General features: G+C 34.5%; 1 protein-coding gene across 6 annotated transcripts in view; it reads right to left on the bottom strand.

The window, feature by feature from the left end:
• FOXP2 (forkhead box P2) overlaps positions 1–20,214 on the bottom strand; it is a 531,560-nt gene that overhangs the window by 445,519 nt on the left and 65,827 nt on the right. For 5 of the 6 annotated variants that reach the window (XM_082846480.1, XM_082846485.1, XM_082846486.1 and 2 more), the window contains exon 2: positions 18,474–18,618. The exons of the other annotated variant lie outside the window; for it this stretch is intronic. The gene's annotated coding sequence lies outside the window, so the exon portion shown is untranslated. The remainder of the gene's footprint in view (positions 1–18,473; positions 18,619–20,214) is intronic. 6 annotated transcript variants of the gene reach the window in all.

Here is a 20,214-nt window from a genome sequence, read left to right as displayed (position 1 = left end):
CTCAAAAAATAAGCATTTGTAAACATACATTTATCTGTGTGAATTTCTCTACGAAGACTCAAGGAAAGGACAAGCAATCAATCATGTTGAGCCACAGGTGAAATAAGGAAAAAGAATCTCTTCAATCATTTAGTGAGCTCGAAAGAATTAAAGGATCAAAAGTAATACAGTCAAAAACAATCACTTTTTCTTCAAGAAGAAAATTATCTACTTCTTTGGCCCACAAAAGTCCTCTAAATAATGATCAAAGTATAAACTAAATTTTATGATTTTCTTCATTTTTATAGATAACAAGGTCATGTAGAATAAGATGATACTGGTTATTTAGGATAATAAGAAAAATATTCTCAGGTTATCACTGACCTAGTCAGAGAAAGAAAACACTGTACACAAGCCTTTCTCCAACGCTACTGAATACGTTTCCCTCAAAAAAGAGGTGGGAGAGATTATACCTTCGTGGGATTTATTTCCACATATAATATAAAAGGGTGACTGTTTAAATCTATGCATCACTGAGATGTATCTTCCATTTTTATGAAGAATCAGCTCAATAAACATACTTTAATTTAGAGAATAATAATAAAAGGTAATTAATTGCCTTACTCTGTAACAGGATAAAAAGTATTTCATTATCATAATTTTGAGATATAACTTTTTATACAAATGATAAAATATTTTTAAAAGCAAATGTTATATATGACAGGAAAGCAGTTTCAATGGCTGCACACACGATTTTGGTGTATGGTAATCAAGTGAATCAATCATAAGACAAAGTTCTCATGAAATAGAGTTAATTAGGTATAGGCTTGAGGTATGGCAGATGGAAGGTGTAACATATGAAAGGAAGTTAAGCACACTTTTTGAATTCTGATTTTCTGGGTGGTTCCCCTTGTCATATAATGAACTATTACATTTCATTTCTGAATAACTGAGGAGATTAAAGCATTCAACTGTAGCTCATGAATTACTCTGAAAGCTATTCAGAATTTAAATGTAATAGCTGGTCTCTCATTTTTCATTGTCTAGTAAATGAGTTTATGAATAAACAAATGAATTTATATATTCCAAACAGCAGACCAGTCATGTACCCCCAATTCATTCATTCATTCATTCATTCATTCAATAGATACTTATTGATCTATAAAGGGTCAGGCCCTACCCTAAATGATAGCCTAAGACAAACATTCTATGCCCCCACAGAATTCACAAGTTAAAATGAAAACAGACATTAAACAAATGTATTTATGTGTTACCAGTAACGAAGTAGATGAAATGAGCTGTGGAAAAGAACAAAAGCATAGAGGAATGGGGAGTTAATTTAGAGAGGGAGGTCAGCAAAAGCTCCCAGAGAAGGCACCATTTAAACTGAGACCCAAAGGCTAAGAAGGGGCAGGCCAGGCATGGAGAGGAGCATTCCAAACAGTGGAAACAGCAAGTGCAAATGCCCTGAGTCAGGCAGGGCTGCAAGAACTAACAGAAAGCCAGTGACACCAGGGAGAATGAGCAAGGGAAAAGGAGGCAATAGATGAGGTAGGAAAGCTAGGCAGGAGCCGTTACCGAGAGCCTTTCGAAGCCAAGGTAAGAAGTTTACATTTTATGCCAAGTACACGTAAAGGCTTTAACGCCGAGAAGTGACATGACCCAATTAACATTGTTAGTACAGCACCATCACTGCGCTCTGTAGAAAATAAATTAGATTTCTCGTGGGGATTCTTAGCTGTTTTGGGCACCATGAGACCTTCCATCAGTCCCCTGAAGCCTATAAATCCCTCCTCAGAATAATATTTATAGATGCATAAAACAGAATACATATAGTTACAAAGGAAACTAATTATATTGAAATTTATTTCTATCAGGGACCCTTGGAGGCAAAGAACCCAGGGTGAAGAATACCTGCTAGTGAACATAAGTGAAAGTAGAGTTAGAAGGCAATGGCGGTGGATGTGGACAGGAATGGATGACTCCAAGAAAAAATTAGCATTTTTGGATTCTTTGCTTATTACGTAGGTCCAGATTTTTGAGCATGGATAAAAATGTGTGTCTGTTTTCTTTTTAATCAAACTCCTCTATATTTGTGTATTTTAAAGGACATTTTCTCTCATGTAGAACCAGAAAGTTTATATTGGAGAATTTTTCTAATAGAAGTTGTCCTATAGGCAATCCTTCACTCTGTGAGCATTGATTGATTATAATGATAAGCACTGATGACAAGAGCTAGCATTTATTGAGCACTTACTATGTTCCAGGTACTAAGCAAAGTGCTTTGTAGTGCAATGTCTGGTTTAATTCTCGTAACAACCCTTTGAGGTAGAGGCTTTATTGTTACCCCCTTTTTTACAATGAGAAAATTAAAGCTCAGAGATATTAAGTAATTTGCCCAATACCACACAGCTGGTAATTGTCAGTACTGGGAATGGAGGCCTGGACTAAATCCAGAGTGAGGGATTACTGAGCATCTACTAAGTGCTCAGTATTGGGTTGGCAATAATTAGAACCCAAAAAATGTATAAGCCAGGGTCCAGATCTTAGGGCACCAATAAAACAGTTTATAAGTATAACAAACACACATATGTATATATCATTAGTGGAATATGGGAGACCATAAAAATATGTACTTACTTTAGTATCACTAGCACTAAGTATTCAGCAAAAGGAGAGCTCTGAATTTGTGGGGAATGTTTTAGGGCAAGTATAAGACTTGAACTGTTTCTTTAAAAAATTCGGTACCCTTTAGATAAGCTTAAAGGTGGAGGAAGTAATTTTGGTAACGAAAGCAATGAATCATATGAAGTATTAGGGTATAGTCAAAAGATAAACTTAATGGCAGAACGTCTAGATTTTTAACCTCCTAGAAGTGACATTTTAGAAAGTTACTTAACTCCCTTGATACTCAATATTCTCATTGGCAAAATGTGTTTAATAACCTCTGCTTGTGAAAGTATGAGTGTATGTGGCAAACTGAAAAGCAACTTCCCTTAGCAGTTTTACACATATAGTAAACATTTCATTTGGCCAAAAGGCAGGGACCTCATATAATGTTGTTTTTGTTTCTCTTTTCCGACCTAGCCCCAGTGAAGAATGCTGTGACACATTATATGATTCTTTGCTGCGTTTCATTTGGAACTTCTTATTTCTACACATCTAGGAAACGCTAAAGGCAAACCTAACCCGAAGCACCTCCTTCCTCCCAGTCACCCTCTTCTTGGAATTCAGTTCCATCAGACCAGCTTCTGAGTGATGAGGATAATGGCTAATAATGGCTTAATGTGTTATTCCTTTCATAAAGCATTTACGTTTAATAATAGTCCCCAAAGTCCTATAGCTAAAAATTGGAAAATAAAATAATTTCAGATCTTATAGAAATAATGAGAAGGAAAGCTGAAATTCTGGGACAGAAGGGCCACTGGGTCTTCTTTAAGTCACACTGCTCAGGAGTTGCAGCCTTTCTGAGGAAGCTACATTAACCAGTAGTATAATAACCAATATTAAAATCAGAAAGAAATATCAGTTAAGAGCCTTAGGATGTTGCTGTCAAATAACCAGTTCAGAAATGAGCATTTCAAGACTAAAAAGGAAGGCTTTGATCTTTTAAGATTTCTTAATAAAGAGACCTAATATTAAAATGGCAAAATAGCAACATTTATGAAATCTGAATGGTGGGTGCATGGATTCTGCTAAGTTGGTTTATGTATGTTTCTGTATGTGTTAAGCATTTCTTAACCTGAAAGTAACAAATCATATAAAGCAAGAATAAAGAAGTTCTTATTACAATGGACACAGAAATAGGTTCAACAGCTAATTCCAATTTTAATGTTTCTCTTGTTTTGTACCACACTACTACGCTACACTAGTACACTACTGTACTACACCACTAATCCTCTGGCAATTGGGTATGACAGGCTGGATAAAACACACCTGGATGCAACAAAACACTTTATCCCAAATTCTTATGAATTTAACACTAGGTCAAGATAAGGCTTTGCAGACTTTTCCTAAAACCAAATATTATAACAGAGTATCACTAATTAGTGGTTTTTTTAAATCTAATAATATAGCCAACAAAATTATGCTGATACGATTTGCCAAAACTCGAAATAAATAATGTAAAGTACACAAATAATATCAAGTAAACCAGATAGTTCAAGAAATGTAAAAAAGCTAATTTATATCTACGCTACAATTTACAGTTTTCAGAGAACTTACAGCTATATTATTTCACTTAACTGTAGAAACTATAACTTGTATATTCTGCAGGGGAATGATACAAGTGTTAATTCAGCACAAGTCTTGACATGCCAGGTGATAACGCTAGCCTTTGGCATATTTTCAGTTAAAGAAGGCATTCCTAAGAGTCTTAACTTGTTGAAATTGCTTAATATGCTAACTGTATAGATGACGGTTGAATATATGAGTGTGAAATATAATTTATTTATATTTTTCTACAAAGTTTGACAGTTTAATGGTCAACAGTTCTATGCTTCCACATTTGAACATGTAAACCTGAATCTGATAACAAATGATTAAAGAACAAGAGGCAGTAAAGGCTAAACAAGAATGTCATCTGATTACTGTACAGATTAAAACTGGATGCAAAAGTGCTATATGTAAAATATACTTAAATGATACAAGGATAATTTCCAAACAACTTTTCAAAAAGGCGCAAATATTTTTTTAAAAACAAATACAGCCCAACAGCCTGGACTTTTGTGATACAGACCTCTTCCACCACCCCCAATTCTGACAATCCCTGCAGGCAACCAACTGCTGTAACTGTGGAATGTGCTCTTTGAACTGTACAAAAGCCTTCAGCCTTTCCTGCATTCTGCAAACAAAAACTGCCAAGTACAATTATTTCTCTGATTTAACATAATACAAGTGCTACTTCTCCCCCCTCAACTTCCCTAGTGCCAGCAATGGCCTATAATGTCTACATTTATAAATGCACAGAAAAACAATCATTTTTCATAATCAAAATTAAATTTGTTTTAGAAGTATAACAGTTCAACTGAACATAATATAAATTCAACAGGCACCATATTCCCTTTTGTGTATATGTTTTAAGAATTCTATTTCTATAGATGGATTCAGGATTGAATGGGATTAGTCCTTTTAATTATATGACTAGGATCTTCAGCTTGAAATCTTTCTTACCAAAAAAAAAAAAAAAGACAAACACAATAGTTGTTTATATTCAATTCATTTACCAAAACAACTCATTAAAGCTAATAAGAATATGTCCTTCCGAATGTGAATGTCTCTTGATGTTCAAAAGAAAATGAAAAGTAAAAGGCAAAATAAGTCCTAAGATAGAGTTGCACAGATATTTGAACTTACCTACTAGTTAAATGTTAGAATAGAGAATTCTTCTAGCCTAGATCCAACACAAACTGCTTTTCTTCACTGAGTATGTCCTTGACATTATGCATACCTGAGTATTTTTCTTTTTAAAAAGATAATATTAAACCCAGTACTGAAGAGTTAGTTCCATTTTTCATGTACATTAATGCTTCCAGCTGTTGGTATGTATAAACTAATTATCAGCTGCATGATTTTTATTTTCTTCTTAAAATTTTGCATTTGTTTTCCCTTGAACTTAGGGTAAGACCCAAACTAACTCTTCACAGTGATCTATAAGTCCCTGCAGAAACTGGACCATGCCTGCTGCTCTAGCCTACCTGAAAATATTTGAAGTTTTATAAAATTAAGTTATGAACAGATAAGACACCATCATTTATTTAACACACACAAAAAAAATTATCAAGTAGAACCAACCATTATAGGAGATGCTAAGAAAAGATAAGGCATGCTTTTGTTCAAAAGAAGCTAACAATCAAGTTGAGGGAGCAAGACACATGCATAAAGCAATGAAAGTTTAAGAAAATATAAACATGATATATATTTGCCACTATTAATTTAAAGGAATTTGTTCATTTCATGGCTTATTTAAATAAAGTTCAACCTCATTCCTTTTTTGAGAACCAGAGACATCTCAGGTTGTTACAAACAAGGCTGAAGTAAACTGGCTTAGAAGTTGAACCATCCTACAGATAAGGATTTCTTTTCTCTTTCTATCAAACGTTTTATTTTCTAGGTCAGTCAAATCACTTCTCACTGATGCCATAAAAGTTTTTTCAGCTAATTAGTTCATACAGTATTTTATCTTTTTATTGATGCCTATATTTAATAAGTACTTATTAAATACTGACTGTGTCTAGCAAAGGATAGTTAAAGACTGATGCTTCCAAGTCTGACATGTGAAGGTTCAAATTCTGGCTCTGTCACTTAGTAACTGGAGAAACTAACTTTTCCAAGTCTCAGGTTCATCATCTGCAAAATATACATAAGTAACATAAAGGAAGCTGTCATCGACAACTCTGACAGCTCATAGCCTCCCAGAGAATCTGTGCTTGAACTGGGTTGTGAAGGACAGTAGGGGGTTCATCTACCACAAAAGCAGTGGAGGACTTTCCATACAAAGAGAACAGAACATGCAAAGAGGTATGGAGTGCAAGATATCTTTGGAGAATCACTGTATGAAGTTCTGAAATATTTTAGGTTGCAGAAGGTTAGGCTAGAGAGGGCTTATATGTACGTTATACTTCGATGCTTAGATTGTATATATGGCAATTTACTAGGGTAAAGTCTATGACAAAAGAAAATAGAATTACTAAGTTTGAAATCTTAGGATCATCCTGATCTTTTGCCCCATGCATCCATTATCAAGTCCTAGAGAAGGAACAACATGCACAAAAGCCACAAGGCACAAAAGAACTTGAAGCCATCAATTAATGAAATTAGGCCAGAGTAAGTGGAGCAAGAAAGAAGAGTCTAAAATGTGCTGAGTAGAGAAAGATGATGCTAGAGCAGCAGGCATGGTCCAATTTCTGCAGGGACTTATAGAGCACTGTGAAGAGTCAGTTTGGGTCTTACCCTAAGTTCAAGGGAAAACAAATGCAAAATTTTAAGAAGAAAATAAAAATCATCCAATCTTTATCTTTAAATGAAAATTGCTCCCTAGTGAGTTAGAAGGGATAAAGGGTACAAAGAACTGAGTAAAACAGGTAGTCACTGCAGTGGTCCAAGTGAACATTTTAAAACAGGGTAGTGTCAGTGGGATGTGGAGAAAGAAACACATTTTGATCAAATCTGGAGGTTGAATTAATGAGAGTAGGAGAGCGGACATGAGAGAAGAGAGATGTCCAGGTGGCCCAAAATTGGTGACCCGACATTTCTGACTTAGGCAACTGGGTATATAATGGTGCTTGCCATTCACTAAGACAGAAAACAGCATAAAAGAAGCATGTTTTCTATCCTATTTTGATACGTGAGACAGGAGCTGGCAATGAGCTTATTTTAGATGGATTCCTGTGGGACATTTAAGTAGAGATATCAAGAAGACAGTTGTAAATGCAGATCTTGAACTCAGAGGAGGAATACGAGCTAGAGGTACAAAAGAGGGAGCCCCGACACTAAAAGTGGTAGTCAGAGCTTTGGAAGTAAGGGAGCTCATCTAGAATAATGTACATACAGAGTGAGAAGATAAAGCTGGAGGAGAAAGACAGAGCACAGGAAAAGACCTAAATTTATGAGGTGGGCAAAGAAAAGACTCATAAAGGAGACTTAGGACGGAGAGTAAGCGGGAGGACACGCCACAGAGAGAACATGAGATGATAAAAGGAGGAAGCAGTCAGCAGTGTTAAAGACTTCACAGAAGGCGAGTGATGGAAACTGTCCTAAGATTTAGCAACGATAATAACATTGAGGGACTTCTGGTTAAGCATAGCAGTCTAAACACATGCAATTACATCCAGTGCTTTCCAAAATACTAATACAGTGGCAATACAAGAATAAAAAGTTATGAACCCATGAAAAAGATCATAGCCGAAGGGGTGACACCCAACAAGACATGACAACACATCTCTGTATGCACTACATGGTCTAACACAGATCCTCAAAGAAAGTTGTTGAAGGAATCAATCAGTACTTTACTCAATCATTCAATCCTCATCTTGTAGAAAAGGAAACTGTTCCGGGAGTCAAAAAATGCAGAGGAGAAATTATACATGAGTTACACCCCAGGAAAAATTCTCAGAGCTGATGAAAATGTCCCTGTCTCCCTCTGAGTGAACTTAAACTAGATATATTTACATTTGTAGATTTTTTAAGGTAGATAAGAACCTACTGTAATACAGCATAGTTTTTTGGTTTGCTCTTTTTTTTTTTCTTAACTCAAAGGTTCTGCTTGAAGAAAACGATCTTATTAATTAAGCCAAATATAGTTCCTCTGAGTTAAAAAAAAAAGAGTAAACAAAAAACTAAGCTGTATTACAGTAGGGTCATTGTCATCAGTTTTGAGAATTTTTTCTGGTGTGTAACTCCTGTTACACATCAGGATGTTAACTGATCAGCCATTATAATTCATATTCATTTCATTTCAACATGGTATTCCAAAGGATTACACTTCAAGGCAAAAGACTAACATTCACCTTGTATCACAGCATAAAGAGGCAATGTCCTTTTCTGAGAGAGAACATCAAAATCAATTCATTCACCAAATATGTATTAAATGTGGACTGTGTACCAGTACTATTCTGGGCAGTGGGGACATAGGGTTGAATGAGGCATAAAGGAGTTTATACAACACTGTATGGAAAGGATAAGAGTGGGAAATAGGATGGTACCTTATGACACTGATTCTTAAAATCTAGTGGAAAACAAAAATTATTATTTTCAGTATTTCCATATAAACATCATATCTATTAGCATTCATCTCTATAATGAAACTATTGAGAAATTATACCACCTCAAATCATGATCTGTATAAATCCAAATATAACTAGATTTAAAATAATAAAAACAAATTCAATCTCAGATCACTTTAACCATAAGAAAACAGGAACACAATAGAAATACTATTTTAAAACTGCACAACAAAGCCAAAATTGTCTTTTGCACAAGCCTTCTAAGAACCAGTTAAGTGTAAAGGATTTTGAAAAATTAAGAAGGTGGCAATAATTGAGGACTCAGTTAAAATTTACTGGTACAAGTTTGCTCTGAAAAATCAACCTGAAATTTTGAGTTGATATTTGGTTTGCTAATTCAAAACACACTTGGTAGAGAGATATCAACAATGAAGAAGAAGGGGAGAGAGAGTGACTGAAACATATTCTGTGTAGCAACATGCATTTCTCATCTGAAGAGAGAAACTAGGGGTTGACTAGATCAAGACTAATTAAGGATCCTGTTTCTGACTTACTTCACTCTGTATGACAGACTCTAGGTCCATCCACCTCACTACAAATAACTCAATTTCGTTTCTTTTTATGGCTGAGTAATATTCCACTGTATATGTGTGCCACATCTTCTTTATCCATTCATCTGTCGATGGACACTTAGGTTGCTTCCATGTCCTGGCGATTGTAAACAGTGCTGCAATGAACATTGTGGTATATGACTCTTTTTGAATTATGGTTTTCTCAGGGTATATGCCCAGTAGTGGGATTGCTGGTAGAGGGGTGGGATAGGGAGGGTGAGAGGGAGGGAGACGCAAGAGGGAAGAAATATGGGGATATATGTATAGCTGATTCACTCTGTTATAAAGCAGACACTAACACACCATTGTAAAGCAATTATACTCCAATAAAGACGTTAAAACAAAATACTTCCTGGGGGTGGGGGGGAAGTATCCTGGAAGGGGGGAAGGGCAATGAGAGAAATGGAGATTATTTTTTAAAGTAATGGTAACAAACTAATTACATTCCTTCTTTGAGACAAATGCTGACCCACCTCACTGATAGGGTCAAACCTAAGAATTGAGATTAAAAGTCTTGCTTTGGTCACCCTACCAACACTAACTATTCTTATGTCGAACAGAAAAGATAAATACCTTCGTATTACTGACTAAAAACTATAAAATAAAAGTACATGCCGGGGCTTCCCTGGTGGCGCAGTGGTTGAGAGTCCGCCTGCCGATGCAGGGGACACGGGTTCGTGCCCCGGTCCGGGAGGATCCCACGTGCCGCGGAGCGGCTGGGCCCGTGAGCCGTGGCCGCTGAGCCTGCGAGTCCGGAGCCTGTGCCAGGAGAGGCCACAGCAATGAGAGGCCCGCGTACCGCAAAAAAAAAAAAAAAAGTACATGCCATTTTCATAAAACTCAGTGGGAGCTGGCAAAGCAAATGTTGGCTCCCCTTCACCATTTTGCTTAGGATCAAATCTCCAATAAGAATGTCACGAAGGTATAAGTCTATTAATCAAATCATATAAACTTTCCAAACCATCTCCATATATAATGTCCCTGGGTGATCGAAAATCAAGATCAAATATATGCAATGACTCTGTTATGCAGGGAAAAACAGACTTTAGTAAAGAAAGAAATTTCAAAGATTGGAAGAAGCTACCTTAAATGGATCGTGGGAGAATTCACATGAATTGTAAGGACTCTAGAATAAGCATTGTACAGCAATATAATGATGAGTAATCCAACAGTGAAAACAATAATAATGGAAGCTTTACATAATCTATATGCCAGGAGCTGTGCAGGCTGTTTCATCTCTCCCCACTAAATTTTCCCCAAATCATCTGGTACTAAGCTTTATATAATGCCTTTAAAAAAGCAACATTTATACTCTGTACTTGAAGAGTATGATTTATAATAAAACAAAACTTACCACTTTGTGATATAACCCCATTAGAGAGACATTTAGCAATATATTATAAAAATAAAGATGTAGTATTCTAAAACTCAGACATTCTACTACAAGTTATAACTTTAGAAAAACTCTCAAACATGCACACAAAAAGATATATACAGATATGCTCACTGCTATTAGTGTGTGGAATAGTAAAAAATGGAAAACAGCCAAATTGTTCATTTACTGAGGAAGGAATTTTAAAATAACTACGCTTTATTCAAACCATGGAATGTTACAGAGCAATTAAAACCTAATTATTACCCACAACAATGGCAAAATGAAAAAAGACAATCTCAGTTTTGGAAAGCTGTGGAACAACTTGAACTCACATGCATTGATGGTGGGACGGTCAACTAGGATAACCACTTTAGAAGACTGCTTGGCAATGTCTACTAATGTTGACACTGACACTAATTACAGATAAGCTAGGATACAGACACTAAGTTGATACAATGATGCAGATATCTTATCATAAAAAATTTCTCTTCCTAGCTATACAGATACGCATAATATGTAACGGATGTGCACAAGAATCTTCAGAGTAGTATTATGCCTAATAGTCAAAACAAGAAAACAACACAAATGTCCCAAAACTGAATGGAAATAAACAGTGGTATATTCATGTAATGGAATACTAGCTAGCACTCACGATAGACATTTAACTACACACAATAACATGGAGGAAGCATGTAAACCTAATAGTAAGAAACAGCAGCCAGATACACACAAAAGACTATGTACTAAATGATTCCATTTATATAAAGTTCAAAAACACAAAACTAATCTATGTCGTTAGAGGTCAGAATATGGTTTCCCCAGTGGGGGGTGGGGAGAGACAGTAACTAAAAGGTGGAAAAAGGGTGGGAAGGCTTCTGAAGCACTGGTAGCATGCTACTTCTTGAGCTGGGTACTGATTACACAGATGTGTTCATTCTGTGAAAATTCATCAAGATGTACAAATATAATTTTAGCAGTTTTCAGTATACAACTGCAAAACTCATAAATGCACAATATATACTTAATAAAAGCTTACTTAAAAAAAAAACCTAAGAAATCAGACCTGTATGTATCACCATGGATAGGTCCCCTAAACATAATTTTTGAAAGCAGAAATTTTTCAGAAGGGCAAATTTAATATGATGTCACTCACATAAATTTTAAAATCACAAAAAAAGTGTAAGAATACAGATAAAAACCACCTTCAGTATAGTAAATACCTCTAGAGAGAGAAAAAGGAACAGGATGAGAGCACACAGCTTTTGCTATATTCATGGTATTGTATTTCTTAAAAAGAGAGAGATCTGAATATAACAAAATATTCACGTATGTCAAATTTGAATATGTGAGTGCCTATTGTGTTATCTTCTGTATATCTACAATATTTTAAAATGAAAATCTTAAAGAAAGCTATGACTTTGTATTCTAGAATGAAGAGAATCTTTAAAATAATTTTCAGTGAAAAACATTCTTAACCATTTGCCCAGATCAGCTGATTAACAAATGCTTTTATATATAGCTTAAGTATCTGAGATGGCTGATGGGTGTTTATTTTAGGTAAAATGTTTACTAAAATACACTCTATATATAGAAAAACAGTACACTCTTATTTGCAAAAAGATAATTTGGGCCTTTTAAGCTGTACAGTAATAAAAATCATTCAACATTTGAGAGAGTTCAGCAGAAATGGTCTTTAGGAGAAAATATACCTTCAAACTAATTCTTTAAAACCCAAGGCAACTTTGTTGCTCCTTTATGCATTCCACTGGGCTATAATCAAAATGAAGTATTTAAGTAATAATGGTTGCATGGGTAGAATCGTCAACTCCACAAAACTAGATCATCGAGACACCCACTAAAAAGAGTTATTCATTCCAGGAATACTCAGTCCCTTTTCCCAGATATCACTTTGCGTCATTAACTTGGAAGTGGACTCAGTGGTTAGCTAACTGGTCCTTCAAATGGATTTGGAGGTTACCATCCATTTTGTGTTTAATAAGAAGTTTTGTCTTTACTGTCTTGTCTTAAAATCGAAGAGGTATAGGGAATAAATAGAGACACATAAATGGGTAGAGAGAGAAAAAGACAGAAACACAGAGATAAATACACATACATGTATATATAAACACATACATATATGCAAACATACACACACTTATGTGTACACACACATTTCTACATACATAGGTAGGGCAAGAGAGACTACTACCATTAAGTGTCTACTCTGTGCCAGGTATTTTTAAGTTTGATCTTTTAATCTTCACAAAACCCTATAAGAAAGTTATTATTATTTTTTGCACATGCAAAACTTACCCAAGATCAATATAAAAAGAATACGTGGCAGAGCAAACCCGGGTCTGTCAAATGCAAAAATGAGCCTCTTTCCTCCATAGTATGCTTAAAATAAGTTTTAGGTCGATTGTAAGTATTGCTTTGTATCACTTTAACATAGAAAAAAATTCATTTTGGCACTATGAAGAAACATAGCTGGTTTTTAAAACAAAATCTGATTTTATTCCCAAAATTTCAATATGGCAAAGGAAAAGTTGCTACAAAGATAATTCTTAGTTGAATATGTTCAAAATTTAATTCCCTGGTAATCTGGGTTTTGGCCAAGACAAATCAAAATCATAGATATTTTACAAATGCCAAGTTTTCAGAGAAACAAAAAAAATGTAATAGCAACAGATGCATTCTCCATAGACATTTGTGTTGAGCCTAGCTATATCCAGAGTCTGAAGAAAAGGGGGATCTTTAAATTTCATTTTAATGAATAATAAATTCCTGATTTCTGTTCATGTCAACCACTTAAATAAGATCATATTCACTCCTTGGAAAATTAGATGGTAGGATATACTGAGAAAGAAAAAAGAAAATAAGGAGGAAAAAGAGGATGGGAGGGAGAAAAAAGAAAAGCGAGAAAAATTTTAAAGAGACTAGAAAGAAAACTATATCTGGTACTTCTTGAACTAAAACTATATTTGAAAATTTCTATTCAAAGAAAGAATACATAGTGCATTTGTTTTTCATTTCTTTTACAATATACTAATATTAACATCAACAAATTAAAGTCCCACTTGTGTAAAAGCAAGTGTGTCTGAGGATGACCGACCATTGCATAAAATGCATTAAAATTTAAGGAAAGAAGCTACAAACAACTCAGTAAAGATCAGTAGTTCATTACTATAGAATGGGTTTTGGTTATACTGTAAAACAAATATCCATTTTTAAATTCAAAATTGAAATATCTATCTTAAGACAAGTTTATACTACATAAATAAATTGTCATTAAAAGTTACTAAATATATGCAAGCAGAGGTTCCCCTCTATGGATCTTAGCAATTTCTCCAAGTAAAACACACTACTTTATAATATCACAAAATATTGATTTTAAGACCCTATCTTTTAAAAAAAATTTGAATATTCAGAGTAGACAGATCAAATATGAAATTATCTCACCTTTTCTCAAACTCTACTTAACAGAATCATTGAGATTGCTTTTTTAATTCTTTTTTTCAGTTATATTAGACATGCAGAAACATATCTAAAATAAAGCCTTAATTTTTTAGAACAGTTTTACTTTTACAGGAAAATTGAACAGGAAGTACAGAGTTCCCATATATATCTTCTTCCCCATTCCCAATAGACATAAAGTTTCTACTGTTATTAACATTTGGATGACTGTGGTACATTTGCTACAACTGATGAACCATATTAAAACATAGTTATGAATTAAAGTCTAGAGTTCCCATTACGGTTTATTGTTTGTGTTGTATAGTTCTACAGTTGTACAGCTGGCAAATACATAATGCTATGTATCCATCATTAAAGTACCATACAGAATAGTTTCACCACCCTAAAGATCCCCTGTGCTCTGTCTATTCGTCCTTCCCTCTCCTCAACCCCTGGCAACCACTGAGCTTTTTACTGTCTCCATAGTTTTGCCTTTTCCAGAATGTCATATAGTTGGAATCACAGGATGTAGCCTTTTCAAATGACTTCATTCACTCAGTGATATTCATTTAAGGCTCCTCCATGTCTTTTTGTAGCTTAATAGGTCATTTCTTTTCATCAACTGAATAACAGTCAATTGTATAACTATATCACAGTTTGTTTTTCCATTTATCTATTGAAGGGCATCCTGGTTGCTTCCAAGTCTTGGCAATTATGCATAAAGCTTATATAAACATTCTTGTGCAAACTTTTCATAGACATAAGTTTTCAACTCATCTGGGTAACTACCCAGGAATGCAATTACTAGGTTGTATAATAGTGAATACTGTATGCATGTTTAGCTTCATAATAAACTGCCAAACTATTTTCCAAAGAAGCTACATCCATTCCACCACCAGTGAATCACTGTCCTTGCTGCTTGCTCCACATCCTTGGCAGCATTTGGTGTTGTCAGTGTTGTGAATTTTAGCCATTCTAATAGGTGTGTAGTGGTATCTTTTTTTTTTTTTTTTTTTTTTTTGCGGTACGCGGGCCTCTCACTGTTGCGGCCTCTCCCACTGCGGAGCACAGGCTCCGGACGCGCAGGCTCAGCGGCCATGGCTCACGGGCCCAGCCGCTCCGCGACATGTGGGATCTTCCCGGACCGGGGCACGAACCCGTGTCCCCTGCATCGGCAGGCGGACTCGCAACCACTGCGCCACCAGGGAAGCCCATGTAGTGGTATCTTGTTGTTTTAATTTGCAATTCCCTTATGAAATAAATACCAAGCATCTTTTCATAAGCTTATCTGCCATCTGTATATCTTCTTTGGTGAGATCCATTTCTTATAGTTGAGTTCTTTGTATATTTTGGATACAACTCCTTTATCAGATATGTGTTTTACAAACACTTTCTTCCAGTCTGACTTATCTTTTCATTTTCTTAACAGTGTCTTTCTCAGAATAGAAGTTTTTCATTTTAATAAAGTGCAACTTATCCAACTTATCAATTTTTTCTTTCATGGATTGTGCTTTTGGTGTTTTATCTAAAAAAATCAACTTCTAGATTTTCTCCTATGTTACCTTCCAGCTGTTTTATAGTTTTACATTTTACACTTAGCTCTATGATTCATTTTTAATTCATTTTTGTAAAAAGTATAAATTTTGTGTCTAAATTTCTTTTTTTTTTGCATATGGATGTCCAGTTAGCTGTTCCAGTGCCACTTTTTGAAGCCACTGTCATTTTTCAACTGAGCTGTCTTCACTCCTTTGTCAAAGATCAGTTGCCTATGCTTGTGTGGGTCTATTTCCAGATTCTCTATTCTGTTACAAAGATCTGTCTATTATTTCATCAATATCATACTGTCTTGATTACTGTAACTTTAAAAAATGTCTTGAAGTCAGGTAGTGTCAGTCTTCTGACATTGTTCTTCTTCATCAATATTGTGTTGTCTATTCTGGGTCTTTTGCCTTTCCATATAAACTTAAGATCAGTTTATCAATATTCACAAAATAACTTACAGGGATTTGATCGGGATTTTGTTGAATCTATAATCTTCAAGTTAAGAAGACCTGACATCATAACCATATTTGAGTATGCCTAGCCAAGAACATGGACTATCTCTCCATTTATTTAGATCTTTGATTTTCTTTCATCAGAATTTTGTAGCTTTCCTAATATTGTTGTTGTACATATTTTGTTAAAGTTATTCCTGTGTTTCTTTCTTTGATGCTAATACAATGGTATTGTATTTTTAATTTCAAAATTCCAGTTGTTCATTGTTCACATATAGGAAAGCAACTGACTTCTGTATATTAATCTTGTTTTCTGCTACCCTGCTATAATTGTTTATTAATTCCAGGAGCTTTCCTTGGTTGATTCTTTTGGATTTTCTACATAGACAATCATGTCATCTGCAAATAGACAATTGCATTTCTTGCTTCCCAATCTGTATGCCTTTTATTTCCCTTTCTTATCTTACTACCTTGGCTAGGATTTCCAGTATGATACTGAATAGGATTGGTAAGAGGGGACATTCTACTTTGCTCCTGATCTTAGTAGAGAAGCACGTAATTTCTCATTGATGGTTTTTCATAAAGCAAATGTCCATGCAACCACCAGCCTAGTGAATAAATAAAATGTTGCTGATACGCCAGAAGCTCCTGGAACCTCCACCCCAATTTCTACCACCTATATACAACTTAACCATTATCTTTAGTTTTGTTGTAATCTCTTCTTGCATCCCTAAACACTAACGTCTAGTTTTGGAACTTCATATAAAATAAATCATACAGTATTATTCTTTTGGGTCTAGGTGTTTTTTATCAACATTATGCTTAGGAGATTCGACCATGTTATTGTTGCCATACTTTATCCAATTTCATTGCTGTAGAGCAGAAGATGAGAAAATTTTTTCTGTGAATGACAATATTTTCCAATTTGTCATCAAACTCAAACCAGTAAATAAGAGTTCACTACTGACCTATCAAATTTAAATAACTCTTTAAAGTTTCATCACACTTCTCAATAATAAAAATTAATGTTTTAAGTGAAAAGCAACTGTTTCATGTCATGAAAGCAATACTAATGTCTGTAGTCTTTCTCCAAGTTGTCTATTCTAGTTCAATGATAGAAAAATTTTGAACTGAACTGCTAAAACCAAAAAAGTTTCTTTTTTATGCATAGTTTCTGCTAAATTCAAGATTCCTAACTCACAATTACAGATTGTCAGGAATGGCAACAGTGTTTCCTGGCTCTATCAGATGTTCCAACCAACAAGATTAAACATGAACCTAGTAATTTTGAAGAATTCTCACTGTAGACTACTTTGACAGCTTTGTCAGATACTATGTGATTAAGAATATCACATTCAAAACCTGTAAAGGTTCATATTTCAGCTCTGGAAATAATTGGGAGAATGTATAATTTGGTTTTATTCAACTCTAATAAGCATTCATTTTCTATTGCATAATTTGGACCTTTTAAAACCAAAACAATACTCTATCACTGAGTTCTTTCACTGATGAATGAAAAGTGTTATCAATTATAAGCAAAAGTCAAATTTCTGGCAGTTAAGCCATTACCTCACATATCAAGTGCCTTATCACAAGGATGATGCACGAGGTAACTTTCCAGATAAAGGTGGTGATGATAAGAAATTTCTTCCCAAATAACTTTCCTAAAACAAGCGTTGCCTTTAGTCATCATTCTTTCTACCAGTTTCTGAACAGCAACTGAATTCTATGTTTCTATAAAATCATTAACAGACATCTTTTAAGTTCTTCCTGACAAAATAGGAAATCAGTCTTTCCAATACACTGAGCTGACAGAAGTTATATATATTTTATAGTAGATTATGGATACAAATTCAGTCAAATTCATTTTCACCATGCAAAGTGAAAAAAGGACTTAACGTCTCTCTTACTGGAAGGTGTACTTAAATAGATATGTTAAGATAGCCTTATTCTCAGATATGAAGAAATATAAAAGAAAAAGAGAGAATCAAAGTTTAGCGCATAAAGGGATTATGATGGCACAATTGCACATATTAAATCAAATGAAGTTACCTTCTTTTCATCAGAATACTCTCAAAATTCTTAACAGTTCTCTGCCAGAAGGTAAAATTAAAACTAATCCATTTTGCATTAAATGTTATTATTGTACGGCATCACCCTATGTTATTAGTTAGAAAATGTTAACACAAATAGAAATTTAATTTACCTACCAAAACACCCGTATATTTTGTAGAGAAAAAAAATCCAAAGAATATTGTCATCGCATAGTTTTCTATTACTAACACCTGAATAGCCACAAAAACTGAGAGATGGAAAATATAGAGTGCAGATGACTTACATATGGAGGGTTAGCCTTTAATTCTCTCTCCCAGGATTGAGGAGTTTTATTCTTTGTGCTTACAATGCTCCTTTCTCCAGGGTATTCTTCTACTTCCAGAATAGGTCAGGACAAAGCTTCAACAGACTTCTATTATTTGTTTGATCTAGGGGGAAATTATACTTTTAATCAATTATTACAAAATGCATCAAACTTTTTTCTCACTGTGCTGGGGGGTGGCGGTTTCTCATTATTTTCTCTTGGATCTGAGGTGAACAGAGAAAATAGGAATTGCCATTGTTGCATATTACAATAAATAAATCAAGTAGTTTAAATTAACACCACTAAAAGAAACCCACATCTATCTTCTTTTTCATTTTTATGGCTAAGCAGCACAGCAAGAGAAAATTAATATTCAAAACCCAAATGACTACAAAAGCCTACTCAAATGTATTTTTAAAAGACTTTAACATAATTTTGCAAATCCATGAGTTTGAATGGACTGGCAGAGATGATTAGGTATCAAATATTTTTACTCATTCATTTTAATGTCTTAGGGCTAAAGAATTACAGGATGATTAGAAAAGTGTAAAGGGAAATCCATTTAAAAAATTTTTAATGGAATAATAAAAAAGATGATTTCAAGAGCATGAGACAGACCAGAAACAGATAGCAAAGGGCCTGTAGGCAGGGCAAGAAATCTAGAGTAAGAATTTTGGAGATGGTACAAAAGTGGGGAACTGCTATTCAAACAGAGCATGTTGGTCAAATTAAAGCATATAACATGAGTACATTTTTAATATGGTTTGATGTTAACTTTCTGAGAAATCTATAAATGTAAAAATGCAACACATCCTACCTTCACAAGAACACAGAAACATAATACATGATTATTTGATCTTTGGTGGTATGAACATTCATAACTTTAAAGGAGTTAATTGTATTCTACAAACTTCATCAAATTGTAGTTTTCTAATAACGGATATTTTCTGCCTCATTAAAATGAAATATCAAGATAAATGTCTTCAACTTGTGCCATACCCTGGATCACACTCTCTTGCCTTATCTTTAAGTCATTCATATTGCTTTCCATTAAATAATAAATTAGAATGTAGGGGGAACATTTAGAGAAATTTGGAAATAAAATACAGATGGGGGAAATGTGTCTGTTAGCACTTTAAAGCCAGTTTTCGTTCAGAAATTTAAAACTATTACACTTGTGATTACTATTCCAAAAAAACTATAGTGGCAATATAGTAAACAAATGAAGCCAATTAATAGCTGTATCAGAATAGCTAAATACAAAAACCAAAATGTATGTGGGCAGAAGAATGTCTCTTTAAGCCATCCATCTGGTCACAAACTGATACTTACGTGAGCCCCTTCTGATTTTAATCAGAGTCAGGGGTACTTGTAAGTATCTACCTGGAACACCTCAAAATTATTTCAAAGTGAAACGAACAGAAATTTGACTATCAAAAATTAAAGCTATTGAAGGAGAAAACTCACTCAAGACTAGATTTTAGGATTACAGAAAACTGGTATATTTTCTTTTAGAAAGATACAACTAATCCTGGCCTAAATATAATAAGATTTAGTAGTCTTACTACTAAAACTTATCAACATGCATTCTATATGAATATTTCCATATGGCTTTCAAACATAGGTAGTTCTACCTTAGTTTCAAGAACACAGAAATGATTTTGCTATATTTTGGATCAGTGCAGATCAATGCACATTCCTTTAGGGAAGCCTTTTGAAC

The sequence above is a fragment of the Leucopleurus acutus genome (genome assembly GCF_964270905.1).
Source record: "Leucopleurus acutus genome assembly, chromosome: 9".
Taxonomy (NCBI): Eukaryota; Metazoa; Chordata; class Mammalia; order Artiodactyla; family Delphinidae; genus Leucopleurus; species Leucopleurus acutus.
This window is presented reverse-complemented; position numbering and strand designations above follow the sequence as displayed.